This window comes from Salvelinus namaycush, chromosome 28 (assembly GCF_016432855.1).
Source record: "Salvelinus namaycush isolate Seneca chromosome 28, SaNama_1.0, whole genome shotgun sequence".
Lineage (NCBI taxonomy): Eukaryota > Metazoa > Chordata > Actinopteri > Salmoniformes > Salmonidae > Salvelinus > Salvelinus namaycush.
In genome coordinates this window covers 10,557,093-10,582,148 of record NC_052334.1, presented here as the reverse complement: position 1 = coordinate 10,582,148, position 25,056 = coordinate 10,557,093, and the positions used below count along the sequence as shown (strand labels likewise).

Sequence of the window (25,056 nt, the reverse complement as noted above, 5' to 3'; positions counted from 1 at the left end):
ACGAGATGGTTGTCCTTCTGGAAGGTTCTCCCATCTCCACAGAGGAACTCTAGAGCTCTTTCAGAGTGACCATCGGCTTCCTTGTCACCTCCCTGATCAAGGCCCTTCTCCCCAGATTGCTCAGTTTGGCCAGGCCGCCAGCTTTAGGAAGTCTTGGTGGTTCCAATTTTCTTCCATTAAAGAAAGATGGAGGCCACTGTGTTCTTGGGGACCTTCAATGCTGCATAATTTTTTGGTACCCTTCCCCAGATCTCTGCCTCGACACAATCCTGTCTCGGAGCTCTACGGACAATTGCTTCGACCTCATGGTTTGATTTTTGCTCTGACATGCACTGTTAACTGTGGGACCTTATATAGACAGGTGTGTGCCTTTCCAAATCATGTCCAATCAACTGAATTTTCCACAGGTGGAATCCAATCAAGTGTTGGAAACATCTTAAGAATGATCAATGGAAACAGGATGCACCTGAGCTCAATTTCGAGTCTCATATTGAAGGGTCTGAATACTTATGTAAACAAGGTATCTGTTTTTTATTTGTAATAAATTCACAAACATTTCTAAAAACCTGTTTTCGCTTTGTCATTATGAGTTATTGTGTAGATTGCTGAGGATTTTATTTATTAATCCATTTTAGATTAAGGCTGTAACATAATTAAATGCGGAAAAAGCGAAGGGGTCTGAATACTTTCCAAAGGCACTGTATATTGTATTATACAATATTGATTTGTATATATTGTATGCTGACTTCACAAAATGAATTTCCATATAAATTGACAATTAAGTTATTGTATTGTACTGTATGAAATGGGAGTGTTACAGGAACAATTGATGTACAGTTCACAGTACAGTTCACATTACAGCTGGTAAATGTGAACTGTACATATATTTGCTATATTTGATTATGAATTTGCATTCTGTGTCAAAAATGTAATAAAGCACTTTTCAAAAACATAACATTGACATTCTGTGAGCTGACATTCTGTGAGCTGACATTCTGTGAGCTGACCAAATCAAATCAAATGTAATTATATAGCCCTTCTTACAACAGCTGATATCGCAAGGTGCTGTACAGAAACCCAGCCTAAAACCCCAAACAGCAAGCAATGCAGGTGTAGAAGCACGGTGGCTAGGAAAAACTCTCTAGAAAGGCCAAAACCTAGGAAGAAACCTAGAGAGGAACCAGGCTATGAGGGGTGGCCAGTCCTCTTCTGGCTGTGCCAGGTAGAGATTATAACAGAACATGGCCAAGATGTTCAAATGTTCATAAATGACCAGCATGGTCAAATAATAATAATCACAGTAGTTGTCAAGGGTGCAACAAGTCAGCACCTCAGGAGTAAATGTCAGTTGGCTTTTCATAGCCGATCATTGAGAGTATCTCTACCGCTCCTGCTGTCTCTAGAGAGTTGAAAACAGCAGGTCTGGGACAGGTAGCACGTCCGTTGAACAGGTCGGGGTTCCATAGCCGCAGGCAGAACAGTTGAAACTGGAGCAGCAGCACGGCCAGGTGGACTGGGGACAGCAAGGAGTCATCATGCCAGGTAGTCCTGAGGCATGGTCCTAGGGCTCAGGTCCCCTGAGAGAGAGAAAGAAAGAAAGAGAGAAAGAGAGAATTAGAGAGAGCATACTTAAATTCACACAGGACACCGGATAAGACAGGAGAAATACTCCAGATATAACAGACTGACCCTAGCCCCCCGACACATAAACTACTGCAGCATAAATACTGGAGGCTGAGACAGGAGGGGTCAGGAGACACTGTGGCCCCATCCGATGATACCCCCGGACAGGGCCAAACAGGAAGGATATAACCCCACCCACTTTGCCAAAGCACAGCCCCCACACCACTAGAGGGATATCTTCAACCACCAACTTACCCTCCTGAGACAAGGCCGAGTATAGCCCACAAAGATCTCCGCCACGGCACAACCCAAGGGGGGGCGCCAACCCAGACAGGAAGACCACGTCAGTGACTCAACCCACTCAAGTGACGCACCCCTCCTAGGGACGGCATGGAAGAGCACCAGTAAGCCAGTGACTCAGCCCCTGTAATAGGGTTAGAGGCAGAGAATCCCAGTGGAGAGAGGGGAACCGGCCAGGCAGAGACAGCAAGGGCGGTTCGTTGCTCCAGAGCCTTTCCGTTCACCTTCACACTCCTGGGCCAGATTACACTCAATCATAGGACCTACTGAAGAGATGAGTCTGACATTCAGTGAGCTGACATTCAGTGAGCTGACATCCAGTGAGCTGACATTCAGTGAGCTGACATTCAGTGAGCTGACATTCTGTGAGCTGACATTCTGTGAGCTGACATTCTGTGCCTGTGAATAAATACTTTGAGAGTTTACTTCAGTCTGCCTGGAGTGCCAGGTAGGCGGGGTTTGCACTTTTTTTATTTTATTTAACCTTTATTTAACTAGGCAAGTCAGTTAAGAACAAATTCTTATTTCCAATGACGGCCGAGGAACAGTGGGTTAACTGCCTTGTTCAGGGGCAGAACGACAGATTTTTACCTTGTCAGCTCGAGGATTCGATCTAGCAACCTTTCGGTTACTGGCCCAATGCTCTAACCCCTGGCCTACTTGCCGCACTTAATGGGACTTTTCTATTGATTCCATTGCAACAGGCAAGCTAAATCAAAAACAGAAATCGTATAATTATTTAAATGATTTAAAATTGTGTTGGAACCCGGTCTGGTAGCTTTATGAACATCTGTTCTTACAATCTGTTTCTTAGGTGGGCTGCTTTCATAAAGATCATGTCTGTATCCCAAATGGCATCCTATTCCCTATATAGTGCACTACATTTGACCAGAGACTATGGGGCTTATAGACTATAAAGAGAATAGGGTGCCATTTGGGAAACAGTCGGTGTGATTTCAGTATCCGTCCTTCATCTGCAGTATTTAAAAGGCCCATCCATATTAATTTGACTATGGCCATGCATTATTACAAGTGATACATAAAAAAACACCTTATGGAACAGCGGGGACTGTGAAGCAACACAAACATTGGCACAGACACATGCATACACACACACACACACACACACACACACACACACACACACACACACACACACACACACACACACACACACACACACACACACACACACACACACACACACACACACACACACACACACACACACACATGGATTTGGTACTGTAGATATGTGGTAGTGGTGGAGTAGGGGCCTGAGGGCACACAGTGTGTTGTGAAACCTGTGAATGTCTTGTAATGTTTTTAAAACTGTATAAACTGCCTTAATTTTGCTGGACCCCAGGAAGAGTAGCTGCTGCTTTGGCAGGAACTAATGGGGACCCATAATAAATACAATCAAATGACATGATGGCCTGTTCTTTCCTAAATTATTACAAAACTGTAAAATGTTAGCTTCCTTATTATCAACATACAGCTCAAATGTAACACATTTAGTCATTTAAAATATGCAATAATATGATTGGGGCACAGATAGAGATGTCCCTTGGTCTTGTGATTAAGAAAATCTTCTGGCCCCCTAGTTACAGTGGTGGAGAAAGTAAAGATACCTTAACAGAAAATGACTCAAGTAAAAGTGAAAGTCACCAGTAAAATACTACTTGAGTAAAAGTCTTAGAGTATTAAAGTATGTAAAGTATTTTATATACTTTTTCTTAAAGTATTTAAATATACTTAAGTATCAAAAGTGAAAGTAAAAGTATAAATAATTTCAAAATCCTTATATTAGGCAAACCAGACAGATAGCCAGGGGGACACTCCAACATTCAGACATAATTTACAAACTAAGCATTTGTGTTTAGTGAGTATGCCAGATCAGAGGCGGTAGGGATGACGAGGCATGTTCTCTTGGTAAGTATTTGAATTGGACCATTATCCTGTCAAAATGTAACGAGTACTTTTGGGTGTAAGTGAAAATGTATGGAGTAAAAAGTACATTATTTTCTTTAGGAATGATGTGAAGTAAAAGTTGTCAAAAATATAAATAGTGAAGTAAAGTACAGATACCCCAAAAAATGACTTAAGTAAAAATACTTTAAAGTACTTCTTAAGTACTTTATACCACTGCCTAGTTATTGGCTATAGATAGGTTATGACTGAAATTCAACCTCAAATTATTGTTGTACACAGTTGTGTACACTTGCTAGGGTTTAAAAATTCTGGAAACTGAAATTCCCAGGTTTTCCAGGCATCTTGATTGGTGGATTTCCTGATATCCTGTTATTCCCTCCTGATTCCAGGAATCTTCCAACCAGGATTTATGGAAAGTTACCATACTTTTACCACCTTTACACTTGCTCTTTGAGCCCAGGAGTAGAGAGGCACAAGTTCTCACATACCACCTACAAGTTACTGTATTAAAGATGGATGATTGACATGTGAGGACACCAATGGGGCGGCATTCAGTGCGGGTTGCTGAGAACATCATTGGGTGTTCTCAGCCAGTCTGCTCCACCTCCTCTGACTAAGGAGCTTCCTGTTTTCCTGCATCTTCACTTGTACATCAAACACCTCCTGAAAAGCGTTCTTGAAACAGTGGAAGTTGCAGTCTATAAGCCCTGTGGGAGACAGACGGGTAACACTTTACTTAAAGGGGGTATACATAAGGCGTTCAAAACCCTTTTATGAAACCATTCACAACACCTTTATGAGTGTTATAGTCTTTTTCATAACAACATTTATAACACATGTATTCAGCATCATTCATGAGGAGTCTTACAAATAAAAGTCCCTTCCATGAGATCTTTGTTTTATCCATTGAAGATAGGATGAGATCAGTATTCAGACGGTACAAGCAGTTACCAAAGCCAGCCATTATCATGTGAATATTGGAAATTCATTTCATTCCAATTATGAGCTAAAATACCCTAAAGAATCAGACAACTTAATTTCATAACTTAAATCTTGTGTCTCATTTACGCTTGTTAGCTTAAAATTGAAAATAAATGTTGAATTTATGTGCCAAATTATCAAAGCTATATCTAATTATTTAGATAGCATTGCTCTGAATGTGCATATTTGATATTTGATGTGCATATTGCCATGAGAATTGAATGTCTTTTATGTCACTGGATTTGAAGAGAAGCTAAATGTACCATTGTTGAGTGGTATTTGTCTAGAGAGTTGAAATTCTCAAATCACATAATGAAGACTTAAATATTATTTTACAATTGAAGGGAACATATTGCAGATGAATGCATGCTTTGAAGACAACTTTTACCTCCAGTCCTATTGAGTTTTGGAGGGTAAAGTTATTCGAAACTGCAGGTGAAAACAAAGCCTTCAGTAATATCTTGTGTATGATTTAACCTGGTGTAAGACCCCTGATGTTAATGAATACATTCAACATAATAATAACAAGAATAATATGTTCATGAATACATTCAACATAATAATAACAATAATAATATGTTAATGAATACATTCAACATAATAATAACAATAATAATATGTTAATGAATACATTCAACATAATAATAACAATAATAATATGTTCATTGGTGTAACCTTTTCATTGTTATTTTGGGGGAAATTAGATATTGTGTTGCTCATTGACAAACTGTTTGCCAGATGTACAAAGCTTCCATGCTTTTGTTCTGCTGACAACATTTATTACAGCTTTGTTTGTCCATCAAAGAGACAATGGAGGGGGGAAAGCAAAGCTGTCAATGCCAATGGAAATGTTAAAATGTGCTACACCAAAAAAGTTGAAGGCCATACTGTTGAATAGAATACACACAATACGATGACAGTACTCTGTTCCCATAGTTTGTGTGCCATACATCCACATGTAGTGTACCAAGAGAACATACCTATGAATGCCTATTAACTTGAAAGGAATGTATTTCAAAGAAATCCTATTCTATTGTCACAAGGGGTGTGTCAGCTGTCTCCTAGCAGAAGAGCTGTCACAGACAGCCAAGGCTCAATCTAACCAGCGGGGAGGAATTCACAAGTTCACAACTTGAAAGAAAGCTTAGAGCCTTTGATCAGGGGTGCGAAGGTAACCATACTCTACTCTTTATGAGAAAGAGTAGGTAACCATACTCTACTCTTTATGAGAAAGAGAGAGAGAGAGAGATTCAAATATATACACTGTAATGACTTTATTATTTTGGAACTTCTGTAAGTGTAATGTTTACTGTTAATTTTGATTGTTTATTTCACTTTTGTATATTATCTACTTCACTTGCTTTGGCAATGTTAACATATGTTTCCCATGCCAATAAAGCCCCTTGAATTAAATTGAATTGAGAGGGGGGGGGGGGGAGAAGAGGGGAGTGTGAGAAAGAGAGAGTTGGGGGAGTGAGAGAGGGAGATAGAGAGAGACACAGGGGGACAAACACCTACCTGGAGGTGACAGCATTCCCTCCCCCATATGCCCCCCTAGACACAACTACGAGACCATAATCAACAAAAACGGGTCACAACTCCTGCAGCTCTGTCGCATGCTGGGTATGTACATAGTCAATGGTAGGCTTCGTGGTGACTCCTACGGTAGGTACACCCAGGGTTGAGAAGTAACGGATTAGATGTTATCCGTTAGATGTAAGGGATTACAACAAACGGTAACTATAACTCAGATTACAGATACTTTTGAAATACGAGATGATTACTTAGAGGATTACTGTTAAATGCAGAAATGATGTTTGTGAGAAATGTTTGTGTTTTTCAATAACATTCAAATCAGCATTGAAAATGTTTAAGTTTGTTCCACCTGAGTGAGTCTGACCACAAGTCAGAGCCCACTATGATGACACACCAGATGTGTTTGATGGATCATGGGAAAAGAGCAGAATAGGTTTTTGTAGGCTACAGTTCAAGCCATGTCTTCCAATGCTGAGACTGCTGTCGGCATCCAAAGATGATCCAACTTGAATAAACACCTGGAGGTAGGGATGACAGCAGTGTAGTCTACGGCGATATGGATACCACTTATTATTACTTATTTATATATAAATAGCGCATTGACGTGAATCACACTGCTGCTCTCTCATTTAGCTATTTGCGCCTTACGGATTGTGGTTGTTGTGGATGGCTGTTCACAATTCTAAATGTGTATTTGAACACAATAATGGTTGAATTTAAGCTGCCTATCAATCATTGTTTTTGAAACCAGTGGACAGCCAGTGAAAATTCGCTCTTGCAACAGCTGCACAGTGTGGATCGCAGCCTATGGAATAAAAGTGGGGTATTTAATGCTCAATCTAATTCATGTTGAAACAAAAAAAATCCATAGGCCTAATGGAACCATGCTCAAACGCACACATTTTCGATAGACTTAATTAAAGGGGCAATCTTTAGCTGCTACATCCATTTTTGGACTTGTAAATATACATATCCATTGATTCCTGAAGAATATAACTTATAAATGCCTCATGAGCTTAGTTCAACTGTCACACCCATACCCATGAGAACCCAAAATATAAGCTTGTTTTTCTCTAATGTTTGTAAACACTGTAAATGTAAAAAAACACTGTATAGTCTCATAACATGGTTAAAACAATCATTTTGATATCATGGATGGCCAGTCCTTGCATCCATAGCTCTGTCTATTAATCTGAGAGTGGTTTCATTTCTCAAGGCCCATCCTTCAGCTTCTTTACCAAAACAGAGGTGGGGCTTCTGTTTTTTACCTTTATTTAACCAGGCAAGTCAGTTAAGAACAAATTCTTATTTTCAATGACGGCCTAGGAACAGTGGGTTAACTGCCTTGTTCAGAGGAAGAACAACATATATTTTTTTACCTTGTCAGCTCGGGGATTCGATCTAGCAACCTTTCGGTTACTAGTCCAATGCTCTAACCACTAGGCTACCTGCCACCCCATTTTGTTATTGTTTCATCTGTGGATTTGCCCTTTAAACAGCTGCATATTATCAAGATATCAAAGTGTCACCAACAAAAAGGTAAACAAGGGGCCTATAGCAAATGCAGCATATGGCATTCATTTTTCACATGTAAATAGCACTTTTCAGTAGTGCTCAAACTATGCCATTCCATGAGCACAGTATTTCTTTTTCAACTCGAATAAATGAGCCCAATCAGTCCTCCATGACAACAAAATCATAAACAACAGAGAAGGGCTGGCTAGTAAGTCCTTAGTTGTGGGGTTATGCTCAGGTAAAACAATTTGGCTAATCTATACTTCCATATTTTCAAGTCCTATTCTAGAAGATCAAGGGGTATAACATTTATTGGAATGACTGGAATTCTGATAGACTTTGGTTTTTAATGTAAAGTTATAATTGAATCGTATTATTATATGTAGTAGAAAGTGATGGGTTAGAAGAAGCCTACATAATCAACCCATAAAGTAAAATGTAACATCTATTTACAGCCAGCTATGTAAACTTAAACATTGATTTATCCTGCAATAGATGTCGTTCAATTGCTAACATACATTTGTGTCTTCTTCTAACGCCTCTTAAAGGGAAAGTAATCTAAAAGTAACTGAATGTAATCAGATTACATTACTGAGTTTGCGTAATCCAAAAGCTTCGTTACAGATTACTATTTTGCACAGGTAACTATTAGAAAGTGACTTATCCAACCCTGGGTACACCTGTAGCCCATCTCTTGGTAGTAGTACTGTAGACTTTATTAATGACCTCAACCCAGAGTCTCTCAGAGCGTTTACAGTCAGCCTACTGACACCACTATCAGATTACAGCAAAATCACAGTCTACTTGAACAGAGCAACAATCATGAGGCATCAAAGCAGAACAAACTGCATACTATAAAGAAATGCTATAGATGGAAGGAAAGTAGTGTGGAAACCTACCTTAAAACAATTAGGCATCAATAAATTAAAATGATTTCAGACAACTTCCTGGACAAATATTTCACTGTAATAGTGAATGTGTAAACTTGGCAGAAGAAAACCTAAACAGTATACTGTATTTTACCTCCCAGCTTCCCTATTAAATCTAAAAATGACAAGGAGACTACCTAAGAAAATTAACAACAATGACAAATGGTTAGATTAAGAATGCAAAAACTTGAGAAAGAAATTGAGAAACCTATCCAACCAATAACATAGAGACCCAGAAAACCTGAGCCAACGCCTTGACTATGATAAATCCCTGAAACAATAAGGAAATACACTATGGAAAAGGAAGAACAGCAAGTCAGAAATCAGCTCAATGTAATTGAAGAATCCATAGACTCCAACCACTTCTGGGAAAATTGGAACACACTAAACAAACAACACAATTAGACCCAAACAAATTGTGAGAAAATAAAAAGATAATTACTTGACACATCTCAAGAGAATACTATTTGCACACTGCCCACAAAATGAAGTGGAAACTAAGCTGCACTTCCTTACCTCCTGCCAAATGTATGACGATACTAGAGACACATATTTCCCGGAGACTACACAGACCCACAAAGAAATTGAAAACAAATCCAATATTGATAAACTCCCATATCTATTAGGTGAAATACCACAGTGTGCAATCACAGCAGCAAGATTTGTGACCTGTTGCCACAAGAAAAGGGCAACCAGAGATGAACAAACACCATGGTAAATACAATCCGTATTTATGTTTATTTATTTTCCCTTTTGTACTTTAACTATTTGGACATGGTTACAACACTGTATATATACATAATATGACATTTGAAATGTCTCTATTCCTTTGAAAATGTTGTGAGTGTAATGTTTACTGTACATTTTTTATTGTGTAGGGTGCCGTCTTTCGGATGGGACGTTAAAACAGGTGTCCTGACTCTCTGAGGTCATTAAAGATCCCAGGGCACTTCACGGTCACCTAATAATCCCCAGTTTACAATTGGCTCTTTCATCCCCCTCCTCTCCCCTGTAACTATTCCCCAGGTCGTTGATGTAAATGAGAATGTGTTCTCAGCCAACTTACCTGGTAAAATAATGGATAAATAAATAAAATAGTTAATTTCATTTTTGTTCATTATTTATTTAATGTAAACATACATTGCCATGCCAATAAAGCCCATTGAATTGAGAGAGAGAAGGGGGTAAAGTGTCCATGGAATAATGAGTTCTCCATTGTAATTTATTGACTTTAGGTAGTGATACAGAGCCGTGAAAAATAATTTGCCAACTTTCTGATTTTCTCTAATTTTGATCTTCAACCAAAACCTAATATTAGATAAAGGGAACCTGAGTTCACAAATAACAAACAATGTTGGTACTTCCTTTATTAATTTAATTAACAAACTTATGCAACACCCAATTCCCCTGTGTGAAAAAGTAATTGCCCCTTTACATCCAATAACTGGTTGTGTCACCTTCAGCTGCATTGATTGCAACCAAATGATTGCTGTAGTTGTTGATCAGTCTCCCATGTTGTCCAAAAAGTTGACTAAAGTTTGCCAAAAAGCCCCTGGATGGTAATTTTTTATTGTATATTTTATTTCACCTTTATTTAACCAGGTAGGCTAGTTGAGAACAAGTTCTCATTTACAACTGCGACCTGGCCAAGATAAAGCAAAGCAGTGCGACACAAACAACAACAGAGTTACACATGGACTAAAATAAGCGTACTGTCAATAGCACAATAGGAAAAACAAGAAAGTCTATATACAGTGTGTGCAAATGGCGTGAGGAGGTAAGGCAATAAATAGGCCATAGTAGCGAAGTAATTACAATTTAGCAGATTAACACTGGAGTGATAGATGAGCAAATTATGATTTGCAAGTAGTGATACTGGTGTGCAAAAGAGCAGAAAAGTAAATTAAAACAATATGGTGATGAGTTAAGTAGAATGGGTGGGCTATTTACAGATGGACTATGTACAGCTGCAGCGATCAGTTAGCTGCTCAGATAGCTGATGTTTAAAGTTAATAAGTCTCCAGCTTCAGCAATTTTCACAATTCGTTCCAGTCACTGGCAGCAGAGAACTGGAAGGAAAGGCAGCCAAAGGAGGTGTTGGCTTTGGGGATGACCAGTGAGATATACCTGCTGGAGCGCATGCTACGGGTGGGTGTTGTTATCGTGACCAGTGAGCTGAGATAATGGCGGAGCTTTACATAGCATAGACTTATAGATGACCTGGAGCCAGTGGGTCTGGCGACGAATATGTAGCGAGGGCCAGCCGACTAGAGCATACAGGTCGCAGTGGTGGGTGGTATAAGGGGCTTTGGTAAAAAAAAAACGGATGGCACTGTGATAGACTGCATCCAGTATGCTGAGTAGAGTATTGGAAGCTATTTTGTAGATGACATCGCCGAAGTCGAGGATCGGTAGGATAGTCAGTTTTACTAGGGTAAGTATGGCGGCGTGAGAGAAGGAGGCTTTGTTGCAAAATAGAAAGTCGATTCTAGATTTGATTTTGGATTGGAGATGTTTAATATGAGAATGGAGGGATAGTTTACAGTCTAGCCAGACACCTAGGTATTTGTAGTTGTCCACATATTCTAGGTCAGAACCGTCCAGAGTAGTGATGCTAATCGGGCGGGCGGGTGTGGGCAGCAAACGGTTGAAAAGCATGCATTTGGTTTTACTAGCGTTTAAGAGCAGTTGGAGGCCACGGAAGGAGAGCTGTATGGCATTGAAGCTCGTTTGGAGATCAGTTAACACAGTGGGCAAAGAAGGGCCAGATGTATACAGAATGGTGTCGTCTGCGTAGAGGTGGATCGGGGAATCACCCGCAGTAAGAGCAACATCGTTGATGTATACAGAGAAAAGAGTCAGCCCGAGAATTGAACCCTGTGGCACCCCCATAGAGACTGCCAGAGGTCCGGACAGCAGGCCCTCCGATTTGACACACTGAACTCTGTCTGCAAAGTAGTTGGTGAACCAGGTGAGGCAGCCATTTGAGAAACCAAGGCTATTGAGTCTCCCGATAAGAATACGGTGATTGACAGAGTCGAAAGCCTTGCCAGGTCGATGAAGACGGCTGCACAGTATTGTCTTTTATCTATGGTGGTTATGATATCGTTTAGGACCTTGAGCGTGGCTGAACCGCACCTGTGACCAGCTCGGAAACCGGATTGCACACCGGAGAAGGTACGTTGGGATTCGAAATGGTCGGTGATCTGTTTATTAACTTGGCTTTCAAAGACTTTGGAAAGGCAGGGCAGGATGGATATAGGTCTATAACAGTTTGGGTCTAGAGTGTCACCCCCTTTGAAGAGGGGCATGACCGCGCCAGCTTTCCAATCTTTAGGGATCTCGGACAATACGAAAAAGAGGTTGAACCGACTGGTAATAGGGGTTGCAACAATGGCGGCGGATAATTTTAGAAAGAGAGGGTCCAGATTGTCTAGCCCAGCTGATTTGTACGGGTCCAGGTTTTGCAGCTCTTTCAGAACATCTGCTATCTGGATTTGGGTGAAGGAGAAGCTGGGGAGGCTCGGGCAAGTAGCTGCGGGGGGTGCGGAGCTGTTGGCCGGGGTTGGGGTAGCCAGGAGGAAAGCATGTCCAGCTGTAGAGAAATGCTTCTTGAAATTTTTGATTATCATGGATTTATTGGTGGTGACCGTGTTACCTAGCCTCAGTGCAGTGGGCAGCTGGGAGTAGGTGCTCTTGTTCTCCATGGACTTTACAGTGTACCAACACTAGTTAGAGCTACAGGATGCAAATTTCTGTTTTTAAAAGCTAGCCATTGCTTTCCTGAGTGACTGTGTGTATTGGTTCCTGACTTCCCTGAAAAGTTTCATATCGCGGGGGCTATTCGATGCTATTGCAGTCTGCCACAGGATGTTTTTGTGCTGTTCAAGGGCAGTCAGGTCTGGATGAATCAAGGGCTATATCTGTTCTTAGTTCTACATTTTTTGAAAAGGGCATGCTTGTTTAAGATGGTGAGGAATTTACTTTTAAAGAACGACCAGGCATCCTCGACTGACGGGATGAGTTCAATATCCTTCCAGGATACCTGGGCCAGGTCGATTAGAAAGGCCTGCTCGCAGAAGTGTTATAGGGAGCATTTGACAGTGATGAGGGGTGGTCATTTGACCGCGGACCCATAGCGGATGCAGGCAATGAGGCAGTGATCGCTGAGATCCTGATTGAAAACAGCAGAGGTGTATTTGGAGGGCAAGTTGGTCAGGATAATATCTATGAGGGTGCCCATGTTTACAGATTTATGGTTGTACCTGGTGGGTTCCTTGATAATTTGTGTGAGATTGAGGGCATCTAGCTTAGATTGTAGGACTGCTGGGGTGTTAACCATATCCCAGTTTAGGTCACCTAACAGAACGAACTCTGAAGATAGATGAGGGGCAATCAATTCGCATATGGTTTCCAGGGCACAGCTGGGTGCTGAGGGGGTCTATAACAGGCGGCAACAGTGGGAGACTTATTTCTGGAGATTCATTTTTAAAATTAGAAGTTCGAACTGTTTGGGCATAGACCCCCTTTGGCAGTTCTATCTTGATGGAAAATGTTGTAGTTGGGTATGGAAATCTCTGAATTTTTGGTGGCCTTCCTAAGCCAGGATTCAGACACGGCAAGGACATCAGGGTTGGCGGAGTGTGCTAAAGCAGTGAGTAAAACAAACTTAGGGAGGAGGATTCTGATGTTAACATGCATGAAACCAAGGCTTTTTCGATTACAGAAGTCAACAAATGAGAGTGCCTGGGGACACGCAGGGCCTGTGTTAACCTCCACATCACCCAAGAAACAGAGGAGGAGTAGGATGAGGGTACGGCTAAAGGCTATCTAACCTGGTCGTCTAGTGCGTTGGGGACAGAGAATAAAAGGAGCAGATTTCTGGCCGTGGTAGAACAGATTCAGGGCATAATGTGCAGACAGGGGTATGGTGGTGTGCGGGTACAGTGGAGGTAAGCCCAGGCACTGAGTGATGATAAGAGAAATTGCATCTCTGAACACGCTGGTTATACAGGGTGAGGTCACCGCATGTGGGAGGTGGGACAAAGGAGGTATCTGAGTCATGCAGAGTGGGACTAGGGGCTCCGCAGTAAACTAGAACAATGATAACTATCCTAAACAACAGTATACAAGGCATATTGACATTTGAGAGAGACATAAAGCGAGGCATAAAGCAAGGTGTTGATTGGGAGAACTAGCTAAGACAACAACGGGTAAGACAACAACATCTAATCAGCTAAGACAACAACAACAGGTAAAATGGCGATGAATGGGCAGAGAGGGTCGGTTAACTACACACAGGGCCTGAGTTCGGGGCTAGGGCCAACAGATAAACAAAAAATAAAGTGGAATGCTGTGATAAATGAACAGTCCAGCAGGCATCAGCTATGTAGCCAAGTGATCAAAGGGTCCAGTGAACAGCAATAGATGCAACAGGGAAGCCGCGGGGTAGTCGCTATTACGCTAGCACCCGGGAGACACAGCGTTTAAAGTTAGCAGGCCGGGGTAAGTAGAAGTGTCTGCTCCGACGTCCGGCAAAGGCCGGTTGAGTGCACAGCGGATGGAATTACGTCTGCAGACCAGTCGTGGTGGTACGGCGGGGTGCCGTGTTGACAAAGGGTCCGGGCCAGATGGCGAAAGAGGCATTGTAGTTGTAGTAATTTCATTTGCTAGCCGGGAGATGCGCCTGACTCGCGGCAAACTGGTGCTAGCTTCAGGGCAGGGGCATTAGCCACTATAGCCACTCGGTAGCAGCTAGCTAGCAGCGATGATCCGATGCAAAGGTCCAGAACTTACGGCAAGTATCCGGTGGAGTAGTGGATTCTAGCCGTGTTGGGGGTAGAGTCCGGGATGCATCTGCTGAGTAGTCGGGTGATCACAGAGTGGGCCGGGAGGTGTGCCTGGCTCAGGGCTAGCTTCGGGGCTGGGTCAATCGGTGGCAGCTAGCTGTGATGATCAGGAGTAACGGCCCAGGGTTTACGGCAGGAAACCGGCGTTGTAGTGGAGAACAACAGTCTGAGGCTGGCAGGTATTATCCAGGCTAAAAAAATGGCTCATCCAGACTCTTGGAAGAATGTTCTATGGACAGATGGGTCCCATTACACCTGGCGAAAAACAAACATTCCACAGTAAGAACCTCATACCAACGGTCAGCATGGTAGTGTGACGGTTTGGGGATGCTTTGCTGCCTCAGGATGACTTGCCTTCATAGAAGGAACCATAAATTCTGCTCTGTATCGGAGGATTCTACAGGAGAATGTCAGGCCATCCGTCTGTGAGCTGAAGCTGAAGTGCAGCTGGTTGGAGTCATTGCAGCTGAAGGTGGCACGACCAGATATTGAGTGTAAGGGGCATTTACTCTTTCACAAAGGCATTGGGTGTTGACTACTTTGTTTATGAAATAAGTATGTAATTGTTGTGTTGTTTGTTCACTCAGTTTCCTTTTATCTAATATTAGGTTTCGGTTGAAGATCTGATAAAAATCAGTATCAAAAATATGCAAAAGTAGAGATAATTAGAAAGGGGGCAAATACTTTTTCACAGCACTGTATATACAGTACACTGTATGTAGTCTCTGGAGAATGTCAGGCAACATTTTGCTGTACCTTAATTTCATCATGATATTATGTTTTGCCAGCTGTCAATTAACACCCATCACTGTGCTCATCACAGATCACACCACACGTTAGATACGGGCGGTTGGATTATAAATACATGTTTTTCAGTCGTTAGTCTTTGGAACCATGTAGAGCAGCAGGAGAACTAGCATCAGCATGTATTCAGTACTGTACATGTGGATTCATGTTATGTCTTGTCGTCGTGATATCTGAACTTCACATATGCGCATGTACCTCTGCTAACTCAGATCTTGGCATAAATCATGCATTGATGTAATTCGGATTTATGCATAAATCATGAATTGGTGTCAACGGGAGACATGCATGAACAGCACCTAATTTCCTGGAAAACCTTTTGTATCGCAGATGACACAGCTAAAAACGAGATATGAAACGTGAAACTTTGCGTTAGTACAAGCGCATGATATCCAAAGTTAGGATTCATCAGCACAAATCCCCTGTAAGGCTAGGGGTTCTTCTTGGGCCAGGTCCTGGTCAAAAGTAGTGCACTATAAAGTAAATAGGTGCAATTTGGGACGAAGACTGTCTCTCTCTCACCTTTCCTCTCGAAGCGCTCCTCCCTAACTCTCTCACCTTTCCTCTCGAAGCGCTACTCCCTAACTCTCTCACCTTTCCTCTCGAAGCGCTCCTCCCTAACTCTCTCACCTTTCCTCTCGAAGCGCTCCTCCCTAACTCTCTCACCTTTCCTCTCGAAGCGCTCCTCCCTAACTCTCTCACCTTTCCTCTCGAAGCGCTACTCCCTAACTCTCTCACCTTTCCTCTCGAAGCGCTCCTCCCTAACTCTCTCACCTTTCCTCTCGAAGCGCTCCTCCCTAACTCTCTCACCTTTCCTCTCGAAGCGCTACTCCCTAACTCTCTCACCTTTCCTCTCGAAGCGCTCCTCCCTAACTCTCTCACCTTTCCTCTCGAAGCGCTACTCAAAACTCTCTCACCTTTCCTCTCGAAGCGCTCCTCCCTAACTCTCTCACCTTTCCTCTCGAAGCGCTACTCAAAACTCTCTCACCTTTCCTCTCGAAGCGCTACTCCCTAACTCTCTCACCTTTCCTCTCGAAGCGCTCCTCCCTAACTCTCTCACCTTTCCTCTCGAAGCACTACTCCCTAACTCTCTCACGTTTCCTCTCGAAGCGCTACTCCCTAACTCTCTCACCTTTCCTCTCGAAGCGCTCCTCCCTAACTCTCTCACCTTTCCTCTCGAAGCGCTCCTCCCTAACTCTCTCTCACCTTTCCTCTCGAAGCGCTACTCCCTAACTCTCTCACCTTTCCTCTCGAAGCGCTACTCCCTAACTCTCTCACCTTTCCTCTCGAAGCGCTCCTCCCTAACTCTCTCACCTTTCCTCTCGAAGCGCTCCTCCCTAACTCTCTCACCTTTCCTCTCGAAGCGCTACTCCCTAACTCTCTCACCTTTCCTCTCGAAGCGCAACTCCCTAACTCTCTCTCACCTTTCCTCTCGAAGCGCTACTCCCTAACTCTCTCACCTTTCCTCTCGAAGCGCTACTCCCTAACTCTCTCTCACCTTTCCTCTCGAAGCGCTACTCCCTAACTCTCTCTCACCTTTCCTCTCGAAGCGCTACTCCCTAACTCTCTCACCTTTCGTCTCGAAGCGCTACTCCCTAACTCTCTCACCTTTCCTCTCGAAGCGCTACTCCCTAACTCTCTCTCACCTTTCCTCTCGAAGCGCTACTCCCTAACTCTCTCACCTTTCCTCTCGAAGCTCACCTTTCCTCTCGAAGCGCTCCTCCCTAACTCTCTCACCTTTCCTCTCGAAGCGCTCCTCCCTAACTCTCTCACCTTTCCTCTCGAAGCGCTACTCCCTAACTCTCTCACCTTTCCTCTCGAAGCGCTCCTCCCTAACTCTCTCACCTTTCCTCTCGAAGCGCTACTCCCTAACTCTCTCACCTTTCCTCTCGAAGCGCTACTCCCTAACTCTCTCACCTTTCCTCTCGAAGCGCTCCTCCCTAACTCTCTCACCTTTCCTCTCGAAGCGCTACTCCCTAACTCTCTCACCTTTCCTCTCGAAGCGCTCCTCCCTAACTCTCTCACCTTTCCTCTCGAAGCGCTACTCCCTAACTCTCTCACCTTTCCTCTCGAAGCGCTACTCCCTAACTCTCTCACCTTTCCTCTCGAAGCGCTCCTCCCTAACTCTCTCACCTTCCTCTCGAAGCGCTACTCCCTAACTCTCTCACCTTTCCTCTCGAAGCGCTACTCCCTAACTCTCTCACCTTTCCTCTCGAAGCGCTCCTCCCTAACTCTCTCACCTTTCCTCTCGAAGCGCTCCTCCCTAACTCTCTCACCTTTCCTCTCGAAGCGCTCCTCCCTAACTCTCTCTCACCTTTCCTCTCGAAGCGCTACTCCCTAACTCTCTCACCTGTCCTCTCGAAGCGCTACTCCCTAACTCTCTCACCTTTCCTCTCGAAGCACTCCTCCCTAACTCTCTCACCTTTCCTCTCGAAGCGCTCCTCCCTAACTCTCTCACCTTTCCTCTCGAAGCGCTACTCCCTAACTCTCTCACCTTTCCTCTCGAAGCTCACCTTTCCTCTCGAAGCGCTCCTCCCTAACTCTCTCACCTTTCCTCTCGAAGCGCTACTCCCTAACTCTCTCACCTTTCCTCTCGAAGCACTCCTCCCTAACTCTCTCACCTTTCCTCTCGAAGCGCTACTCCCTAACTCTCTCTCACCTTTTGTCTTAAAACTCTCTTTCCTAACTCTCACCTCTCAGAGGAAGCAGACGAGAGCTAGGATCTTGGTGACCTCTTTCAGGTACATGACGGTGGTGTTGTTCAGGTGGATGATCACCATTGACTCCTTATCATAGGGCTGACCTGCCTCCTCCTCTGTCAGCCTAGGAATGAGGGATGAGAACGAAGGGATGAGAACAAGCAGATGAGAGTTAGATTAAGGCTGGAATTCATTAAAATAATAAAAGGGGGGTGATATCCACATCCTAAACTGGACTAAAAATGCATAGGAAAGGGGAAGACCTAGTCAGTTGTACAACTGAATGCATCTTCCGCATTTAAAAAAAAAATTAATAATTTCACCTTTATTTAACCAGGTAGGCCAGTTGAGAACAAGTTCTCATTTACAACTGCGACCTGGCCAAGATAAAGCAAAGCAGTGCGACATAAACAACATAGAGTTACACATGGGATAAACAAACGTACAGTCAATAACACAATAGAAAAGTCTATATGCAGTGTGTGCAAATGTAATAAGATTAGGGAGGTAAGGCAATAAATGGGCCATAGTGGCGAAATAATTACAATTTAGCAATTAAACACTGGGGTGATAGATGTGCAGAAGAGGAATGTGCAAGTAGAGATACTGGGGTGCAAAGGAGCAAAAAGGAAATAACAATATGGGTATGAGTTAGTTGGGTGGGCTATTTAGAGATGGGCTGTGTACAGGTACAATGATCGGTAAGCTGCTCTGACAGCTGATGCTTAAAGTTAGTGAGGGAGATATAAGACTACAGCTTCAGTGATTTTTGAAATTCGTTCCAGTCATTGGCAGCAGAGAACTGTAAGGAAAGACGGTCAAAGTAGGAGTTGGCTTTGGGGATGACCAGTGAGATATACCTGCTGGAGCGCGTGCTATGGGTGGGTGCTGCTATGGTGACCAGTGAGCTGAGATAAGGCGGGGCTTTACCTAGCAAAGACTTATAGATGACCTGGAGCCAGTAGTTTTGCAACGAATATGAAGCGAGGGCCAGCCAACGAGAGCATAGAGGTCGCAGTGGTGGGTAGTATATGGGGCTTTGGTGACAAAACGGATGGCACTGTGATAGACTGCAACCAATTTGCTGAGTAGGGTGTTGGAGGCTATTTTGTAAATGACATCGCCGAAGTCAAGGATCGATAGGATAGTCAACATGTTTTGCAGCATGTGTGAAGGATGCTTTGTTGCGAAATAGGAAGCTGATTCTAGATTTAATTTTGGATTGGAGATGCTTAATGTGAATCTGGAAGGAGAGTTTAGTCTAACCAGTCAACCAGACACCTAGGTATTTGTAGTTGTCCACATATTCTAGGTCAGAACCGTCCAGAGTAGTGATGCTAGACCGGCGGGCGGGTGCGGGCAGCGATCGGTTGAAGAGCATGCATTTAGTTTTACTTGCATTTAAGAGCAGTTGGAGGCCACGGAAGGAGAGTTGTATGACATTAAAGCTCATCCGGAGGTTTGTTATCACAGTGTCCAAAGAAGGGCCTGAAGTATACAGAATGGTGTCGTCTGCGTAGAGGTGGATCAGAGAATCACCAGCAGCAAGAGCGACATCGTTGATGTATACAGAGAAAAGAGTCAGCCCGAGAACTGAACCCTGTGGCACCACCATAGAGACAGCCAGAGGTCCGGACAACAGACCCTCCGATTTGACACACTGAACTCTATCTGAGAAGTAGTTGGTGAAGCAGGCGAGGCAGTCATTTGAGAAACCAAGTCTGTTGAGTCTGCCAATAAGAATGTGGTGATTGACAGATTCGAAAGCCTTGGCCAGGTCAATGAAGACGGCACGGTATTGTCTTTTATCGATGGCGGTTATGATATCGTTTAGGACCATGAGCGTGGCTGAGGTGCACCCATGAATGCTCGGAAACCAGATTGCATAACGGAGAAGGTACGGAGGGATTCGAAATGGTCGGTGATCTGTTTAACTTGGCTTTCGAAGACTTTAGAAAGGCAGGGCAGGATAGATATAGGTCTGTAACAGTTTGGGTCTAGAGTGTCTCTCCCTTTGAAGAGGGGGATGACCGCGGCAGCTTTCCAATCTTTAGGGATCTCAGATGATACGAAAGAGAGGTTGAACAGACTAGTAATAGGGGTTGCAGCAATGCGGCGGATCATTTTAGAAAGAGAGGGTCCAGATTGTCTAGCCCGGCTGATTTGTAGGGGTCCAGATTTTGCAGCTCTTTCAGAACATCAGCTATCTGGATTTGGGTGAAGGAGAAATGGGGGAGGGTTGCGCAAGTTGCTGTGGGGGGTGCAGAGCTGGTGACTGGGGTATGGGAAGCCAGGTGGAAAGCTTGGCCAGCCTTAGAAAAATGCTTCTTGAAATTCGCGAATATCGTAGATTTATCGGTGATGACAGTGCTTCCTATCCTCAGTGCAGTGGGCAGCTGGGAGGAGGTGCTCTTATTCTCCATGGACTTTACAGTGTCCCAGAACTTTTTGGAGTTTGTATTACAGGATGCCAATTTCTGTTTGAAAAAGCTAGCCATTGCTTTCCTAACTGCCTGTGTATATTGGTTCCTAACTTCCCTGAAAGGTTGCATATCGCGGGGGCTATTCGATGCTGATGCAGTACGCCACAGGATGTTTTTGTGCTGGTCAAGAGCAGTCAAGTCTGGAGTGAACCATGGGCCATATCTATTCTTAGTTCTACATTTTTTGAATGGGGCATGCTTATTTAAGATGGAGAGGAAAGCACTTTTAAAGAATAACCAGGCATTTTCTACTGACGGAATGAGGTCAATATCCTTCCAGAATACCCGGGCCAGGTCAATTAGAAAGGCATGCTCGCAGAAGCCTTTTAGAGAGTGTTTGACAGTGATGAGGGGTGGCCATTTGACCGTGGACCCATTACGGATGCAGGCTATGAGGCAGTGATCGCTGAGATCCTGGTTGAAGACAGCAGTGGTATATTTAGAGGGCAGGTTGGTCAGGATGATATCTATGAGGGTGCCCGTGTTTACGGATTTGGGGTTGTACCTGGTAGGTTCATTGATAAATTGTGTGAGATTGAGAGCATCTAGCTTAGATTGTAGGACGGACGGGATGTTTAGCATATCCCAGTTTAGGTCACCTAACAGTACAAACTCTGAAGGGACAGAGGACAGATAATAAAAGGAGCAGACTTCTGGGCGTGGTAGAATAGATTCCAGGCATAATGTTCAGACAAGGGTATGGTAGGATGTGAGTACAGTGGAGGTAAACCTAGGCATCTAGTGACGATGAGAGAGGTTTCGTCTCTGGAGGCACCAGTTAAGCCAGGTGCCTCCAGAAATGAAATTTAACCCAACCCCCCTGAATCAGAGAGGTGCGGGGGGCTGCCATAATTGACATCCACGTCTTCAGCGCCCGGGGTTAACTGCCTTGCTCAAGGGCAGAACAACAGATTTTTACCTTGTCAGCTCAGGGATTCAATCCAGCAATCTTTCGGTTACTCTAACCACTAGGCTACCTAGCGCCCCTGATATCAATGAAACTAAGTTGTTGTTGGTTTTAATAATGTATTCTGTTTGTGTTTTTACACTTCTGACCAAGGAACTGTAGGAGTAATTCCATTCAATTAATATTCAATAGTTAATACCTTGTTTTTATTTTTTACAAACTTTTTATTTTTTATTCTGTTCAATATAAAGTCTATTTCCTGTTCTTCTCTGTTGTATTCTCTGTTGTCCCTCTGGAGACTACTCACTTTCACAGACTCATTGTAGTATCATGTACTTTCATACAATAAGAACCACAAAAATCTACTCTTTAAACGTGTTTATAACTTCTGAAAGTGGGTCATTGTTGTTAGTTAGGAGAGATGATGACTGAGTCAGTATGGGCATCTCCAGGTAGGTGTTTGTTCCCCTGTGTCTCTCTCTACCCCCTCCCCCTTGCCAAAGCAAGTGAAATAGATAATAAACAGTGAAATAAACAATACAAAATTAACAGTAAACATTACATTCACAAAAGTTCCAAAAGAATAAAGGTATTTCAAATATCATATATAACACATTATGTCTATATACAGTGTTGTAATGATGTGCAAATAGTACAGAAAGGAAAATAAATAAACGTATAGGTTGTATTTACTATGGTGTTTGTTCTTCACTGTTTGCCCTTTTCTTGTGACAACAGGTCACAAATCTTGCTGCTGTGATGGCACACTGTGGTATTTCACCCAATAGATACGGGAGTTTATCAAAATTGAATTTGTTTTTCGAATTCTTTGTGGGTCTGTGTAATCTGAGGGAAATAGACTACCGTTCAAAAGTTTGGGGTCACTTACAAATGTCCTTGTTTTTGAAAGAAAAGCACATTTTTTAACATTAAAATAACAAACTTGATCAGAAATACAGTGTAGACATTGTTAATGTTGTAAATGACTATTGCAGCTGGAAATGGCTGATTTTTAATGGAATATCTACATAGGCATACAGAGGCCCATTATCAGCAACTTTTGAACGGTAGTGAATGTGTCTCTTATATGATCATATATTTGGCAGGAGGTTAGGAAGTGCAGCTCAGTTTCCACCTCAATTTGTGGGCAGTGTGCACATAGCCTGTCTTCTCTTGAGAGTCAGGTCTGCCTTCTGCGGCCTTTCTCAATAGCAAGGCTATGCTCACTGAGTCTGTACATAGTCAAAGATTTCCTTAATTCTGGGTCAGTCACAGTGGTCAGGTGTTCTGTCACTGTGTACTCTCTGTTCAGGGACAAATAGCTTTCTAGTTTGCTCAGTTTAATTAGTAAATTCTTTCCAATGTGTCAAGTAATTCTGTCTCGTCTTGTCTTGTCGTCTTATTTCGTTAACCAAAGAACAACCAGCAAAGACAGTAGCCACCCACACGTTGTTGAATAGAATAGTTGCATTTTGTTTGGTTCTAAAAAAACAGAGTAAAAACTCACGGACGATTAGTAAAGCTCAAACCAAGTTTATTCACTCACTGGGTCACACAGCTGCATAAGGCAAAGACATGTTCCCACCAGCACAAGCATATACTGTATACCCCACTTTAGATGGAGTCTCCTCCCTTTCTCTGAACATTACATCTTTATTGCTAGGCAAGTGATGTGTGTAATAAACTGTTCATTCTCCCTTAATGTGACCTGACCTGGGCCCTCATTCCTCACTAATCCACAGCCCACCACCCTTATCAGTGACCATAACCATGTGATAGCCTTTCCCTTACTCAGTAACATTACAAGCCGCTGGCTCATGTCCATTCCTCCAACAGATAACCATTCACTTCTGGTGTAGCAACTATTTCAAATTACAACCCAACAATTGAAACCAGACTGTGGCCCTTCTCCTTTCCATAGGACACCTGATGTCTAACAATAACATGTTCTGCATTCCCCTCTCTCCCTCAGTACCATGAACATGGATATTTCATATTTCAAGTTTAGAAGATTTAGAAGTACATCTTTCCAGAGCAACTGACAATAAGTGCAACCACATATCACCATCATTGCAAGTACAGTAAAACCTTTCAAATAGACAGTATCGGTGTAATCAGTGCTAACAGTAAATTAAGAACAAAAAGAACAGTTAAGGCATCCATCTTGATTTATCCACTGAGAAAGTAATGTACATTCTATAGCATCAGCAGTTATGGCCCAATTGATGTACGGAGACAAATAATCTACTGTATATTCCCCCATGCATTAAAACAATTAAATACATTTCTACCTTTGTGATCCCTGCCCGCAACATATACAGATGCCGATCAAATGGTAATAATCAAAATGAACATAAACGAACTTAACCCCATGCTTTCGTGAGCTCTAGGGGGAAATGCATTGACATAGGTTCTACAAGTTAAGAATAGTTTCTCACTGCATGTCACTGAGGGGATACAGCAAGTAGTTATGATTTGTGAAAAGAGCAAAAAGATAACCTCAATCAAGACAGACCCTTTCAAAGAATGGCCTACTTCAATGACTGATATGTGGTTGTTTCCACTACTAGTGGAATGTACTGACTACTAGTCGCTCTGGATAAGAGCATCTGTTAAATGACTAAAATGTCAAATGTAATTACGAGGAAAAGAAGCGGACATTCAATGTGGTGGCCAGGGGACATTTCAGTGCCATCTGAGCAGCAAGCCAAATGATTAGCATGCCAAGTTGCACACTACACCAGAGAGCTTCATTAACTAAATGAGGTGAAAAATACTCCATTTGCTAAAACCTCTAATTAATTTGAATAACCCAGCTGTTTTGTCATGGGCTGCATCCCAAATAGCACTATGCAGACACGGTAGAGAAAGCAAGATGTCCCACTCCCTCATTTTTTCTGATCAGGGCGAGGCCATTCCGGTCTACTTATTGGCTCCGCCCTACGGAGGGGGCGGGGCGCCCCAGAGCGAAACATCTCACTGGCAATTTTTTTCTGGTCGGGCAGGGTGGGTGGGGCGAGCGGGAAGGGACAATAAGTAGACCAGAGCCAGCTGTTCCCTCTTTCTCGTGAACATGCCAGATATTATGGAGGAACATTGGACTCATGCGGAAAAGCATGCTCACACGAGAGAGGAAACGTCTACTTACACAGACAGGAACATTGAATATTCTTTACAATGGTAAACGGCTTGAGTGAACTCTCTTAATTTATCCACCATCTTTGGCACCCATTCCATACATAGTCTAGACTATAAAGGAGATAGAGCGCCATTTGGGAAGCAGACCCTGATAATGCTGTCCAACCTCATGTTAGTAATCCCAGTATTTGGGGGAGAGCTCAATCAACTGGTCCAATGAAACCTTGAAAGCTCCACACTCGATTTGCATGATCACTAAAAACAATTACCTACTTACAAGAAAACATACGCACACACACACACACCACACACACAACACACGCACACACACACACACACACACACACACACACACACACA

At 43.0% G+C, this 25,056-nt stretch overlaps 1 pseudogene; it reads right to left on the bottom strand.

The window, feature by feature from the left end:
- Window positions 1-4,428: 4,428 nt before the first annotated feature.
- LOC120023035 overlaps window positions 4,429-25,056 on the bottom strand; it is a 32,705-nt pseudogene continuing 12,077 nt past the window's right edge.